Source organism: Chiloscyllium punctatum, chromosome 30 (genome assembly GCF_047496795.1).
Source record: "Chiloscyllium punctatum isolate Juve2018m chromosome 30, sChiPun1.3, whole genome shotgun sequence".
NCBI classification, from domain to species: Eukaryota; Metazoa; Chordata; class Chondrichthyes; order Orectolobiformes; family Hemiscylliidae; genus Chiloscyllium; species Chiloscyllium punctatum.
The window spans coordinates 35,314,674-35,330,627 of NC_092768.1; the positions used below are offsets into that span (position 1 = coordinate 35,314,674).

Here is a 15,954-nt window from a genome sequence, read left to right on the forward strand (position 1 = left end):
TCATTTTTTTCCACCGCTAGACATGGGCAAACGTTGTCCTTGCTCGAATCTGATGTCTTTTTATCCTCTTTTCATTCTCTTGCCGGCACAAAATATGTGCATGTACAAAATTAGCGTGAGGGAAAAGGGAGATAGAAGATAACCATTGCAGTGCCAAAAGTAACAACAGACTTTGAGAGGAACTGCACGTCGCACTCTCCCTCAGTAACGTTCTACTTCCCTGTGATGAACTGCTGGATGAGAATGGGAAGACGGGACACAATAAATGGTAACATCCGTGCAGTTACAATCATCATTGTCACCCTCTTTGTTGTTCTCCTTAAGGACTAGCTAAGGAGTTTGGTCACACAGAAGTAGTAGTCAAGGTGGATCATAAGTAGGTTTGTGGCCGAGGTATAATTGACAATGCAATCAACAGGAAGCCATAAATCTCGTACAATCCAGAGGCTAATAGCCAAATACAGCGTAAATAGTGTATAGATTAGTGGAGAATACATCTACAATCAGATCAGCACAGGCTGAACTGAAAACATAATCCTTTTTATTAGTCTGTAATTGCTTTTATAGAAAGTATGATCAAAATGTTTCCAATTATGCTCACCAGGCGAAATAATTTCGTTACAGTCTCAATGAAAACCACTTCAAGCGTATTAGAATACCCCACTCTTCCAGTATCCGACAAGCCTGGGGGGTGTCTGAGAGATTGGTTCGTCTCTGTTCTGTTTTCCAATACTCGATTTTTGTATGGGGTTAACGCTGACAAGACATAAATGTCGAAAATATGCCAACAAAAATCAAGAAAGGCTGTAAGCTCAGATCAATAAATGGCATTTTACAGAGGAAAGCAAGCAAATAATTCAAGACTTCGAAATATTAACATATTTCTCTGCATGAGTGTTTAATTATGCATGACCTCATTATTCATTTCCTGTAACTTGATTATAGATTGATGGTTTCATACATATGTTAGTTTATTTTCGTTGGTTCGAATTGCCCTGAAGAAGGGCTCATGCCCGAAACGTCGATTTTCCTGCTCATTGGATGCTGCCTGACCTGCTGCGCTTTTCCAGCAACACATTTTCAGCTGTGATCTCCAGCATCTGCAGTCCTCACTTTCTCCTCGAAATTCCCTACCTGCATTACATATATTTTCCACAAATATTCAGTTGTTAAACGTGGCATTCTTTTATTGCTTTGAGTTATTACAGTTCATGTATCAAACACAACAAAAACTCCCTTAAACTTGAGGTGAGTTTTGGAATGGAAATGAAGAATCGGTGCACTAGTGTTAACCTTTCATCACAGCAATAACAAAAAGAAAACAGCATCAATCCAATAAGATTTCAGTCCTTTGCAAATGTTAAGCACATGTTCCAAATTTGGGTCTTAGGAGGACGGGTGAAATCTAAGACTACGTCATTTCATGTTGGTATTATCCATGACTTCACTGTTGTTGTCATCTTAGTTCATGAGGTAATATCCCAATAAGCACGGATACAGGCAATACCACTAGCAGACATTGCTAGTCCACCTTGCAATATGTAAAATTATGCATTGTCTCAGTGCTTCCTTGCAACAGTGATCCCTTCTGCAGCAATTGTGTCTGCTTATCAAGTGTTCAACTTAACTTCAAAAGGATCGTCCATCCAATTATTAACTAGACTGAATTGAGATTATTTTCTTTACAAAGTGAACACAAAGGGAGAGTAATATTAAAAACATTTTATCACCAGTTTCAATTTCGTAATTTCTTCGATCATATACCCTTCATGTTTTATGAGGTCATAAGTATCCACTTCATCTTGTGGTTTCAAATAAACTTGTTGAACTCTAATCTAGTCTCATGTGATTTCTGAACTTGTCCACTTCAATCCAACACCTGCACCTCCATATCATGTTTTATGAGGACACCACTGTAAACTAGCCAAGAATGAAGTATTTCTCTGATATTGTATTACCTGAGTAGAATTGAAATTATTTGGGCATGACTTTACTGAACTGGTACTATAAATGTGCTAACTTTTCCAATAACGCATTAACAAAGTGAATGGGTCCAAATTGACATTGTTTTTTTCAAGGAGACAACAGTGGCATGATAACGTAAATCACCTTAGTTTGTACCACATCGCTCTTTGATTTCTGTTCTCAGCTTTGTAAAACGTGAATAGACGTCAGTGTGAACTTGCCACACAGTGTCAATATTGCGTTCCCTTTTGACATTTAGCCATTCAAGAGACAACGTTCAGCTGAATGCAGACATTAATTTAAAAGGCTGCCTATACATATTTTTGAAGCGACCATTTCCAACACTTCACCACTGCTTAGTGAAACTAAATTACATCTTGCTAGTTCAGTAAATTCAAAGGAAAATGGACATTCTGCAGCATAGGAGCAAGTAAATTGGAACTGTATGATTGTAGTCTGTTGTCAATGGTACATGCACAGAGATTTCAACAGATGCAACGAGACTGAAACAAATATTGCCAATGTTCTTAAATACCAGATTATGTACTCGGATTGATGAGAGGAACTACAGGTGCTCAATTCCTGTTCTACATTTGATTTAGTCATTTTGATTTCTGAGGAAACACTATTTGGCAAAAATATTCCATTCAACAGTAACTTCCATTTAAAAACAAATCCCCAGAATTTATATTAGTAAGTGGTTTTGCACAGAAAAAAAATTGAGAATTAAAGCGGGGCAGGCAGTAGCTGTGGGGAGAGAACAAGCTTACGCTTCGAATCCAGATGGCACTACATTAGAGCTGATGTGAAGTGTGGAGGGGCAGCATTTATACAATATTATGGGTTGGGGTTGGGGTTTGAGTTCTGGTGGGGAAAGGGTGCTAATAATGCGGATAAAGTGACTGCATTGTCAGAATGACAGTAAATTAGCGTGTTTAACTGCCAAACTGGAGAGAAAAGATTGTGCAACTGGAGTGCGGGGAGGGGATAGAGGAAATGGTGGCAGAAAATTCACAGAGTAAAGCTAAAGTCCTGCATCATGATCGTTTGCCCACTTCTTTATCCTTCACTTACAATAATGCTCTGGCCAACTGAAGGAAGAACGGCTCAAATTCAGAGTGGTTAACCTTACAACCTTCTCGAATTAATATTCAGATTGTGAACTCAGTTCCATTTTTTCCCTGTCTTTTAGCATCACATTCCCTGTCAGCAGAGAATATACTCCAACATATGCGCACACACAATTTCAAACTGGAGCAATATCAACTCACTCTCTCTCAAAATCCTGACAAAGTTTCACTCCAACTTTCCTGTCATCTGTCGCCTCGCAATATATTCCTCACTTTTTTTTTCAGATACCAAGGCACGGACGCTGCTGCAACTTATGGACTCCTACACCCATCCTGTGCTGCCTTCTCCTTTTCGTCACTCAGACCCCACCACCTCCATCACCGAGAGCCATTTCCTTACTGTTGCTTTACACCCTCCCCTTCCGAATCCTCAGTTGCCATCTCTTTCTGTCCCTCAGATGTCTCTCATCCTAATTGTATTCCCTTGCCTTTGCTTCACCGTGTCTCCTGACATCTCCCTCTCTGAAGCTGAACCGTCCTCAGCAAATGGATCAGTTTATATTCCTTATAACCCCTACATTATTGAATTCCGAACTCGCCAAGACATGGAATTGTTTTTCCATTACCTCCGTCTCCAAACTCAGTTCTCCAAGTAGTAAGTCCAACAACCCCCATCACACTAATCACTTCACCTGCATCTAGTATTCATCCACCGATTTGATGTCTTCATCTGGCTGCTTCCCTGCCCTTGATCCTTTCATTAACAACTGTCTGCGTGACATCAGCCATCTCAAATTCTCTGCTTGTCTTACGTATTATAATCTGTCCCGTTCTGATGTTGTTAAACAGCACACCTTCGGGGACAATCTTAACATAGTTATCAAACCCACAGGCAAGATTAGTTACATTTTTCTCTGATTCACTAATCTTTATATTGAAGAGGCCCAAAACCAACTCTTGGACACTTTTGCCTACGTCCCACTGGACCATGATATCACTTCCTAACATTACACCATTATCGTCAGGTTTGTCACTGAAATAATTACGTCCAGAGACCTTCATTCCATTGGCTCCAACCTTATAACCACTTAACCATGCACAGCCTGCTTCTATCTGCTTCATAAAATCTACAATTCAGACTGACCCGACAGACCTATTTCATCAGCCTTTTCTTTGCCCACTGAGCGCATTTCCCCCTATTGTGACTGCCCCCTCCCTCCACTTGTCTAGACAATGCTCCTCTACATCCTCGATTCCTCGGATGTCCTCTGTAATATTCTCGTTCCATAAATCTAACTGCTGGTTCTTCATAAAACCTGTGCAATTCCTCCAATCCCCACCAGGAGGGTCTGAGCACTGTCAGCTTCTTCGTCAACCAGAGACCGAAAGTTACACCATCCAGCATCACTCACCACTGCTTCGTTTCTCTTTTAATTCATCTTATTTCTGCAAAGTCAAAAGAGTGACTTATAAACACCCACATGGGATCAGGTTACGTCAGCTTGTTTATGGGGCATGTGGAACAATCCCTGTTCCAGATCGATACTGGCCTCTTCCGAGAATTACTTTTCAAAACATGGACGACTGTTTCGGTACTGATGCATGCTCCCACCTGGAACTTGAAAAAAATCTTAATTTTGTACCCACTTTCCACCACTCTTGCAATTTTTTTTCAAGGTATATCTCCGACACTTCTTTTCCATTCTTGACCTGTCTGTCTCCATTTCGAGAATTAAATTGTTCACTGCCATCCACTGTAAAGGCAGTGACACCCTTAAATACTTCAACCACATGTCTTTATATCTCACGTCCTGTAAGGATTTCATCCCTCTCCCACAGTTCCTTCATCCATTTTATATCGTTTCAGATGATGTTATTTACCAAAACAACACTACTTACATGGCTTCCTTTTTCCATAAATGTGGTTTCTAGCCCACGTGGTTCACATCAAATCCGACCTATGACCGCACTTACAGCCTTTCCCCTTCGCATCACTCACAATAATGTGATCAGTCACCCATCTCATCACTTTTCATTCCACCAGCCTTCGCTTTCAAAGGATCATCTTCTGCCATTTCAGACAACTCCCACAGAACGCGAGAACGAAATAAATCTCTGTCCTCACCCTGTCTACACGTAGTAGGGACCATTCCCTACAGGACACCATAGTCCATTACTCAATGACCGCCCACGCTAACCTTCCCTGTTCCTATGACATCTTCCAATGTAAACACAGTAGTTGCAACACCTGCCCCTTCTTCTGTTCCACCGTCACCTATCAAGGGCCTAAGAACTCTTTCCACGTGAAGCAACAGTTCACCAGGATCTTTCAATCTTGTCTAATACACCCATTGCATCACTTGTAGCCTACTGTACATTGGCGAAACCATACACAGACTTAGTGACCACGTTACAGGACACCTCCAGACCGTGTGTAAACATGACACCGATCTTCACATAGCTGACCTTTTCAACACAGCATCCTGCTTGAATGCCTACTGCGCTGTCAGTGGTATGCTGAAACGCTTCTGTAAATTAGAGTGCACACTGAAGATCCAATATCTCATCTTCCAAGTAGGCACTATACAACTTTCTGGAATTAATATTGAGTTCATCGCCTTCACCTCACTCCAAGTGAGGTGAATTCACTCCAAGTTCCTCCATTTTAGCTTTAGTGGTTGCGTTTTCTGTTAACATGTCTGCTCTCCTCTCTCCTCTACTGCAGTGGGACCAGCTGTTTTTTTTCAGTTTTACGGTTAGACACTCCACTGTTCTGCCATTCTCAGAGTTTCATCACTTTCTCTGCATTAACTGCACCCTTTCTCCCCTAGCATTCCAGACCCTGACCATTATTGGTTAAATGCTACCCCTCCTCACTGCATGTTAGCTCCAATGAAGAGTCAGCTAGACTGAAAACATTAGTTTGCTCTCTCTTCACGGATACTGCCTGACCCATTGTGATTTGCAGCATTTTGTTTTGTTTTCAGTGCAGATTCCAGCATCTGCAGTAATTTTGTCCTTCAGTGTTGAAACGTTGACTGTTGTCCGACACATTCCTTGATGTTGTTGCAAGTTCAGAATTCATGAAGAAATAGGCCTCATTGGCACTGAAAGACTAAATTAACAAACGTAAAATGAAACATACCTCCATTATGATAACAAAACAACATGTTTTCTTTAAGTTTTGTTTCTACAACATTGCTAGCAGTAATTTTTAAACAACTTCAAAGTGAAGTGATTAAGTGTTTTGTTTTATTATCCTGCATTCATGTCGTTAAAATACAACAAATAAACTCGCTGTCTCACCTGCTTGCTGGCATCAAAAGACACCTTTGATTCTTTACCAAGATCACATTGGCGCTGAAAAAAGGGAAGGGGATGCCATAACATTGACTGATACATTGTGAGATGGCAGAATCAAAACATACGAGTTATTTTAACACAAAAAGATAAGAGGGAGTTGGGAACAGTTATCGGCGGTATTATTGACTCCAGAGAGAATTTTTTTGCCAGCTCACATTTGCCAGGAACTTCTGATTAGCTCACAGCAAAGATTCATTTTTATGAAGTATTCAGAGCTATATTAGCACTTGCATATCTCCGTCAGCATGTCAGTCTCTTCTATTCTCCCTGTTTAATCTAATTTCCTGTTTGTTGTATCAATTCTGCAAATATCCATCACTCTGCATGATAAACAAATTTCACATTCTAACTGAGAAATATTGAGAAATTAACATCTTGAATTTGCTTTCAGAAAGTTTAATCACTTGTTTTTTTTATCAACTTGATATTTTTATCACACAGTTATGATCACCCTTGCCAGTTAAATTATTTTGTACACCAATACCTTTATTAGTTTTACGACTTGTACGAATCTTCAGCTTACCTCTGAGCATTATGTTTTAAAGAATTTCATCAGAGTATACTAACGTTTTCTCTGTTCTCTTATCTTGTATTTTCTTAACTTATTCATTCCATCGTTGTTTCCTTTTCTGTATTTCATTCAGCTCTTCAACTCTATTATCCATTGTCCCCTTTGCAAGCTTATCCTGATTTCAATCATGAACTATTTGATTCAGAAATGTTTTGACTTCACAGTCGATTACTTGCATTGTCTGATTTTGATTCTTTCTAAATGTAATTTTCCCCACAAAAAGAAAACAAACACTATACCTAATCCATTTACATTTATCATACTTTAAATAGCCAGTTAGGATACCTTAAAATTTTTGTTTGATGAGATGTGTGACCAATTATTTTAATATCTTCCTGTTTTGTTCATGCCAACATTTTTTTTGTTCAATTACCTGTTAATCCTCTCCTAACCCTTTACAGTGTTTGTCCAAATAGCTCTTCGAGCAGTACAGTCGTACAGTGGTTAGCATTACTGTTTCGCAGTGCCAGGGACCTGGCTTTGATGCCAGCCTCAGCCGACTTTCTGTTTGGAGTTTCCCTGTGTCTGTCTGCGTTTCCCCCCACAAAACAGGTTACGTGCATTGGCCCATTGATGGGTGCGTTAGTCAAGGGGATTGGGTCTGGTTGGGTTACTCTTCGGAGGATTGGTATGGACGTGTTGGGCCGAAAAGCCTGTTTCCACACATAGGGATTCAACTCTCATACGCTATGGCAACCAAAAGTGTAACTGTGCTTCAAGAAAGGGTATGATGTATGCTTTGCACAACCTGCTGACTTCATAAAAACTGCGTGATTGGTTTGCTAATATGAGAGCACATATTGATTGATGTGTCATTAGTTCAAGTATTATTTTAATATCTTTCCAAACACCACTTGTAGCTGCTATTCTACTTCTACATGCGGGGTTTTCCCCAACAAAGTGTTCCACATCATTTTTTTTTTCCATTTCAGTTTTGAATAGTTTTCTCTTTCTTCAAATTTGTTAATATGCTTCACTGATATTTTGAAGACTTCCCTAGTAGTAATTATTCAACTGTGTTTCGTGTCCTAGTCACACAGACAAAGCTAGATCTCGAACTTCAGAGAACGAATTCAGTGAGTTATTAATAATGCTGGGAATTTTTCAGCTCTCATTATTGAATGAATAGACTTATTTAAATAAATCGATTACTGAACCACATTTTAAAATTGCTCTCTGAACTTAGACTGAGGCATGACATAAATGCAAATACACGTGCAGCATCTTAGGAACTGTAGCATGAATCCGAATTATCGTCTTATCAAAGGCACCAATGCAGGTTCAGATTCTAAAAACAGCATTCGAACCCATGCAGAATCCACTGCATGGATCGACCATAAGAGAATGAAAATCCCCCAAGAAAACAGAAAGCATAATGAGGGACTTTGTACCTCCCTGAGGACTTCACGAGGAGTCTCACCATTTCTATTTCCCCTTAGTCTCTTACAGGTTGAGCTGGATAACAGTACACGACTAATACTGAGAGCACGAAGCAGTAGAATGGCAACAAATAGAAGCGCCAGACTGAGAATGTAATGAAGAAGCATGACTGACAGCCAGTCTTCTGACTGGTTGTTTCACAGTTTTGAATGAAACAAAGGTGTGTGCAACAGCAGATAGCCATTAGTTAACACAAATAGCACGTGATATTCTTTAGACAAATCAGCAAATGCTGCAACAGTCTGGGAGTGAAAGAAAGAGCAGAGAGAGATAACTTAGGCGGATTTATTTTGCAGTCAGAGATGTCGAGCATTGTCCAAATCCTTCAGTACTAAAAGATAAACTAAAATCCTGGTTTACTGGGAACTTCGTAAAACATTTCGACGCTGCTTGCGTTGTTATAACAAAAAGTAATGTCTAACAAGCAGTTTACTTTGTTGGCTTGGAACACAACGTTCTTCACATCTGCTTCAACCTCTGTTCACACATAAAGTGTAAAATATACCCCTTGAGCTCAAAGTATCATCATGTACCTTGCAAGGAGATAGGTGGGAAGCCAAACCTCTATTACGAGTATGCTATCAAAGGAACCTGAGATTTCAAAGTCAATAACAAGACGGAAATCGTGACTGAAGATTAACACAAAGAGAGACGCTAAGTGCAAAGCTGTCACCCATATGGTAGTTCAGAGGCTCAAAGGACACTACAAGTCTTGGAAAATAAGGGGCACGAGATTTCATCTTTCAGCAACAGCGAGGAATAAATTCTCTCACGACATTTTGTGAAGTTTTTCGCTTTCCACATTCTCTTGTTGAACCACCAACATATGTACAAGGATTGATTTCATGGAACCTCCCCACATTTCTGAGGTAACATTTCCATCAGCTCTCATAGGTGACAAGTTGCTCACTGAGACCAATATTACATTTGCAACAATCATGTACGTTTAAATCAGTAGCGATTGGCGATTGGCGATGACAAAGAATATTTGGGAACAAAGACAAAAATATAACTAGTAAGTCTGCAGTCACAGTCTTCCTCTCTCTAATGCTACAGAATACATTTTCTAGGCCAGCATAAAACTATGTTGGTGATTCATGTTAAACTGTAACTATAACTAAACCATTTGATTCTCAGCCTGTAAATCCGTCGATAAATGTAGAGCATAGAAAATAGAACATTACAGCGCACTTCAGGCCATTCAACCCACGATGTTGCGCCGACCTGTGGAACCAATCTGAAGCCCATCTAAATTACACAATTCCATTCTCATCCATATGCCTATCTAATGACTATTTTAATGTCCTTAAAGCTGACGAGTCCAATACTGTTGAAAGCAGTGCATTCCATGCCCCAACTACTCTCTGAGTAAAGAAACTTCCTCTGACATCTGTCCTATACTTATCACACCCAATTTAAAGCTATGTGTCCAATGCTAACCATTGCCATCCGAAGGAAAAGGTTCTCATTGCCCAACCTATCTAATACTCTGATTATCTTATCTATGCCTCAATTAGGTCACCTATCAACCTTCGTCTCTCTAACGAAAACAGCCTCAAATCCCTCAGCCTTTCCTCATAAGACCTTCCCTCCATATCAGGCAATATCCCAGCAAATCTCCTCTGAAGCCTTTCCAAAGCTTCCACATGCTTCCTATAATGTGGTGACCAGAACTGTATGCAATACTCTAAATGTGGCTGCGCCAGATGTTGGGACAGCTGCAGCATGATTTCATGATTCTGAAACTCCATCTATCTACCAATAAAAACTGACGAACTTTCTTTCCAACCCGATCAATCTGGGTGACAACTTCCAAGGATCTATGTGTATGGTCATTGACATCTCTCAGAACATCTAAATTACCAAGAATCTTACCACTAGCCTAGTAATCTACATTCCTGTTACTGCTTCACACTTTTAAGCATTAAACTCCATTTGCCACCTCTCAGCCCAGCTCTGCAGTTTTTCTTTGTTTCTCTGTAAGCTACAACATCGTTCTTCTCTATCCACACTCTACCGACATTAGTGTCATTCACAAATTTACTAACCCGTGCTTCTGTGCCCTCATCCAGATCATTGATAAAAATGACAAACAAAAGTGCCCCAAAACAGATCCTTGGGGAACTACACTAGTATCCAATATCCAGGATGAATATTTCGCATCAACCACCACACTCTGTCTTATTTCAGCGAGACAAGTTCTGATCAAAACCGCTAAATCACCCATAATCTAGTGCCTCCCTATTTTGTGCAATTGCCTACCATAGAGAACCTAAACAAACGCCTTACTGAAATCCATATACACCACATCAACTGCTTCACAATCATTCACCTGTTTGGTCACCTTCTCAAAGAACTCAATAAGGTTTGTGAGGCACGACCTACACTTCACAGAACCGTGTTGACTATCCCGAAACAACATATTCCTTTCCACTTGACTATAAATGCTATCTCCTACAGTACTTTTCAACACTTTACCCACAACAGAAGTAAGGATCACAGGTCGATAATTTCCAAGATTGTCTCTACTCCCTTTCTTGAACAAGGGGACAACATTTGTTTTCCTCCAATCTTCTGGCACTATTCCTGTAGGTAATGACGAGATAAAGGTCAAAGTCAAAGTTTTGGCAATCTGCTCCCTGGCTTCCCAGAGAATGCTAGGGTAAATACCGTCGTGCTCAGGATGGTACTTTACGCTTTCCAGAATTGCTACCACCTCATCCTTATGCACCTCCATTTTATCTAGTCTATGAGCCTGTGTCGTTATCTTTGCCTCGACCATATTGTCCTTTTCGGTTGTGAATACTGATGAAAAGTATTCATTTAGCACTTGCTCTATCTTCTCTGACTCCATGCACAGTATCCCACTACTGTGCCTGCTTGTCCCTAATCTTACACTTGTCATTCACTTATTCCTGATATACCTATAGAAATCCTTAGGGTTTTCCTTAAACTTATCTGCCAAAAAAAACTTCTTATGTCCCCTCCTGTCTCTTCTTATCTCTCTCTTTAAGTCTTTCCTGGCTGACTTGTAACTCTCAAGTGCCCTAACTGTCCCACCACATCTCATCCTGACATAAGCCTTCTTCTTTGTCTTGTCAAAAGAATTAAAGTCCTGAGTAAATTATGGCTACTGTGCTGGACAACTAGCTCTCTGCCTGACCGGTACATATCTATCAAGGACCCGTAGTATCTGGTACTTGAATAAACTCCACATGTGCTCATCCCTGCAGTTTCTTTCCCATCCTATGCATAATAAATCTTGTCTAATCACATCGTAATTGCCTTTACCGCAGCTATAACTTTTGCACTGCGGTATATACTTATTCCTCTTCATCACGAAAGTAAACATAACTGAATTATGGCCACTATCACCAAAGTATTCACCTAGCTTCAAACTGATCACCTGATCTGGCTCATTCTAATCTAATGTGTAACAAATCTAATGTGGCCTCGCCCCTTGTGGGCCTGTCAACATTCTGTGTCAGGAAACCCTCCAATGTCAGGAAACACATTGGATAAAAACTGATCCTTTTAATGTACTTGAGCTATAGTATTTCCTGTTAATATTTGGAAAATTAAAATTCTCCATAAAAAACTACCCTGTCACTCGCTCCTATCGATGATCATCTTTACTATCTTATCCTCAATATCTCTTGAACTATTTGGCGGCCTATAGAAAACACCCAACATGGTAACTTCTTTCCTGTTTCTAATTTCAGTCCATACATCCTTAGTAGACGAGTCCTCAAATGTCCTTTCTGTTACCGTAATGTCCTTGACTAACAGTTTTTCTCCACCCCTTCTTTTACCATTTTCTCTGTTCCTACTGAAACATCAAAATCCTGGAATCTGCAATAAGTATCCCGATCCCTGCTCTATCAATGTCTCTGAAATTGTCACAACATTGAAATCCCATTACCAACCCTTACTGCAAGTTCACCCACGTTATTCTGGATACTTCTGGTGTTGAAGTTGACACACTTCAAACCAACTTCTTGCTGTTGATGGCCTTCTGGACGAGCAGCAGCTATCCAGTGGAAAACAATGGCCAGCTGCTATAGTTGCTCTAACGGCGCTCCGTAGACCAACCTTCAGCAACATTCGCAGTTTTCCTTCTGTTCGCTAATCCTTTATCTACGATAGTACATTACATGCTAATCTCCCTGGCATAGAAAGTAATATAGTGTAATTTATTAAGAACTGGCTAAAAGACAGAAAATTGTACAATGAGAAAATGGATCATTGCCGCATTTCCAGATTGTGATTCGAAGCGGAGAAAAGGGATCACATTGGAAATGGTGTTTTCAATGCCAGAAAATTGGACACATAAAAACATATGACACCAGTTATAATCCAATAAGTTTATTTTAAATCACAAGCTTTCTGAGTGGTGGCCCTTCGTTAGTTGAAGTGCCCACAATCACTTGACAAACTTCATCTGACGAAGGAAGAACACAGCGAAAGCATAGAATTCCACAGCACAAAAAAACGGCCCTTCAGCCCATCGGATCCATGCCAATAAAATAGAACTACCTTATTATTCCAATCCTATTTCCAGCACTTACCCCGAAATTTGTATGCCTTGGCATGGTAAGTGCATATCTAAATTCTTTGTTGTGGACCAGCTCAAACACCCTGAGAACACATTAAAAAGATTGTCCAAACATTATTCTTTCTTATTTTAAACGTAAATGTAAGGTGTCGTGTACATTTTCAGTTCCAGATGCAATTGAGTTAGTCATAATGCCAGATTTATAGGAAGACATACTTTATTCTACTGTTCGAAGTTAAAAAACAAAAACAAGGCTTCATACCTTGTTTATCTTCTCATAGATTGTTCTTCATCTCTTCTCAAATCTGTCTCGAGAAAAAACCGGTAAAATCCACATGTTAATGCAACAGCATCGTCACAACTTCAATATTGTAAGGGTTTCTGTCTCTACCATTCCTTACAGGCAATAAGTTCCAGATACCCACAGTCCTCTGCGTGAAGCTCTTTTCCTCATATAGAACATAGAACGTAGATCATAGAAAAATACAGCGCAGTACAGGCCCTTTGGCCCTCGATGTAGTGCCGATCCAAGCCCACCTAACCGACACTAGTCCACTATCCTCCATATGCCTATCCAATGCCCGTTTAAATGCCCATAAAGAGGGAGAGTCCACCACTGCTACTGGCAGGGCATTCCACGAACTCACGACTCGCTGAGTAATGAATCTACCGCTAATATCTGTCCTATACCTACCACCCCTTAATTTAAAGCTATTCCCCCTCGTAATAGCTGACTCCATACATGGAAAAAGGTTATCATGGTCAACCCTATCTAAACCCCTAATCATCTTGTACACCTCTATCAAGTCACCCCTAAACCTTCTTTCCTCCAATGAAAACAGCCCCAAGTGCCTCAGCCTTTCCTCAGACGATCTTCTTACCATACCAGGCAACATCCTGGTAAACCTCTTCTGGACCCGTTCCAGTGCCTCCAGATCCTTCCTATAGTATGGCGACCAAAACTGCACACAATACTCCAGATGCGGCCGCACCAGAGTCTTATACAACTGCAACATGACCTCTGGACTCCGGAACTCAATTCCTCTACCAATAAAAGCCAGTACGCCATATGCCTTCTTCACTGCATTATTTACCTGGGTGGCAACTTTCAGAGATCTGTGTACATGGACACCAAGCTCCCTCTGCTCATCCACACTACCAAGTATCTGACCATTAGCCCAGTACCCCATCTTTTTGTTACTCATTCCAAAGTGAGTCACCTCACACTTACCCACATGGAACTCCATTTGCCAACTTTCTGCCCAGCTCTGCAGCTTATCTATATCCCGCTGTAACCTGACACATCCTTCCTCACTGTCAACAACTCCACCGACTTTCGTGTCATCCGTAAACTTGCTCACCCAACCTTCTAGCCCCTCCTCCAGGTCATTTATAAAAATGACAAACAACAATGGTCCCAAAACAGATCATTGTGGAATACCGCTAGTAACTGCACTCCAAGATGAACCTATACCATCAACTACTACCCTCCGTCTTCTTCCAGCCAGCCAATTCCTAATCCAAACCTCCAACTCACCCTCAATGCCATACCTCCGTATTTTTTGCAGTAGCCTACCATGGGGGACCTTATCAAACGCCTTACTAAAATCCATATACACCACATCTACTGCTTTACCCTCGTCCACCTCCTTAGTCACCTTCTCAAAGAATTCAATAAGGTTTGTGAGGCACGATCTGCCCTTCACAAAACCATGCTGACAATCCTTGATCACATTATTCCTATCCAGATGTTCATAAATCATATCCCTTCCAATTCTCTTTAAGACTTTGCTCACAACAGAAGTGAGCCTCCCCGGCCTATAGTTACTAGGGTTATCCCTACTCCACTTCTTGAACAAGGGAACCACATTTGGTATCCTTCAGTCTTCTGGCACTATTCCTGTTGACAACGACGACATAAAAATCAAGGCCAATGGCTCTGCAATCTCCTCCCTTGCTTCCCAGAGAACCTAGGATAAATGCCATCAGGCCCAGCGGACTTACCTATTTTCACCCTTTCAAGAATTTTCAACAACTCTTCCCTGCATACCTCAAAGCCATCCATTCTAATTAATCGTGACTCAGTATTCACATCGGCAACAATGTCCTGTTCCTGAGTGAATACTGACGAAAAGTAATCATTCAGTGTCTCCCCAATCTCTTCAGCCTCCACACACAACTTCCCACTGCTATCCTTGACTGGACCTATTCCTACCCTAGTCATTCTTTTATTCCTGACACACCTATAGAAAGCCTTTGGGTTTTCCCTAATCCAAACAACTAAGGACTTTTCACGTCCCCTCCTTGCTGCTCTTAGCTCTCTCTTCAGATCCTTCCTGGCTACCTTATAACTCTCAATCGCCCCAAATGAACCTTCACGCCTCATCTTTACATAGGCCATCCTCTTCCCTTTAACAAGGGATTCCAATTCATTATTAAACCACGGCTCCCTCACACGACCCTTTCCTCCTCTTCAGTTCTCCACGTGAAGACAGGTATGTATCTATTGCTTGAAAAGCGTTGAGTTCACGACCAGATTATATGCGGAGGATTAGACCAAGACTTCCTCAATAATGGCTGGGATCAAATCTCTTGCTGTTCGCATTAATTTGCTAACATGCGAGTTGATTCAGCCCTTTGGCCTTATTAAATTGCACACTGTAACCTATATAGTGTATTTTACGTTGAGTGATATGATTTAAAAATGAAATGAGCATTTCTCGCTAGATATTATTATACCACGTTTAATGAAGCTGAGAACTTTATCTTTCAGTTCCTTCATAAACTCGTGTGAATAATCAAACTTTTTTTTCTTTTAATGTGCATCGCATATGAGTGGGGCATAATCAAACGCTCCTCCAACATTAATCATGACAACTGCTTAATTTATCCATAATCTGGCAGAAGAAAACACATCCTTCATTGCCAGTCGTGGATGGATATTAGGAGAGTCACCATTATGTTCGCAAAGCAGTGCATGTTTGAAGTAT

The 15,954-nt window shown here is 40.6% G+C and overlaps 1 pseudogene; it reads right to left on the reverse strand.

The window, feature by feature from the left end:
* Window positions 1-60: 60 nt before the first annotated feature.
* On the reverse strand, window positions 61-11,191 carry LOC140455557 (muscarinic acetylcholine receptor M4-like; annotated as a pseudogene).
* Between the last annotated feature and the right edge of the window lie 4,763 nt (window positions 11,192-15,954).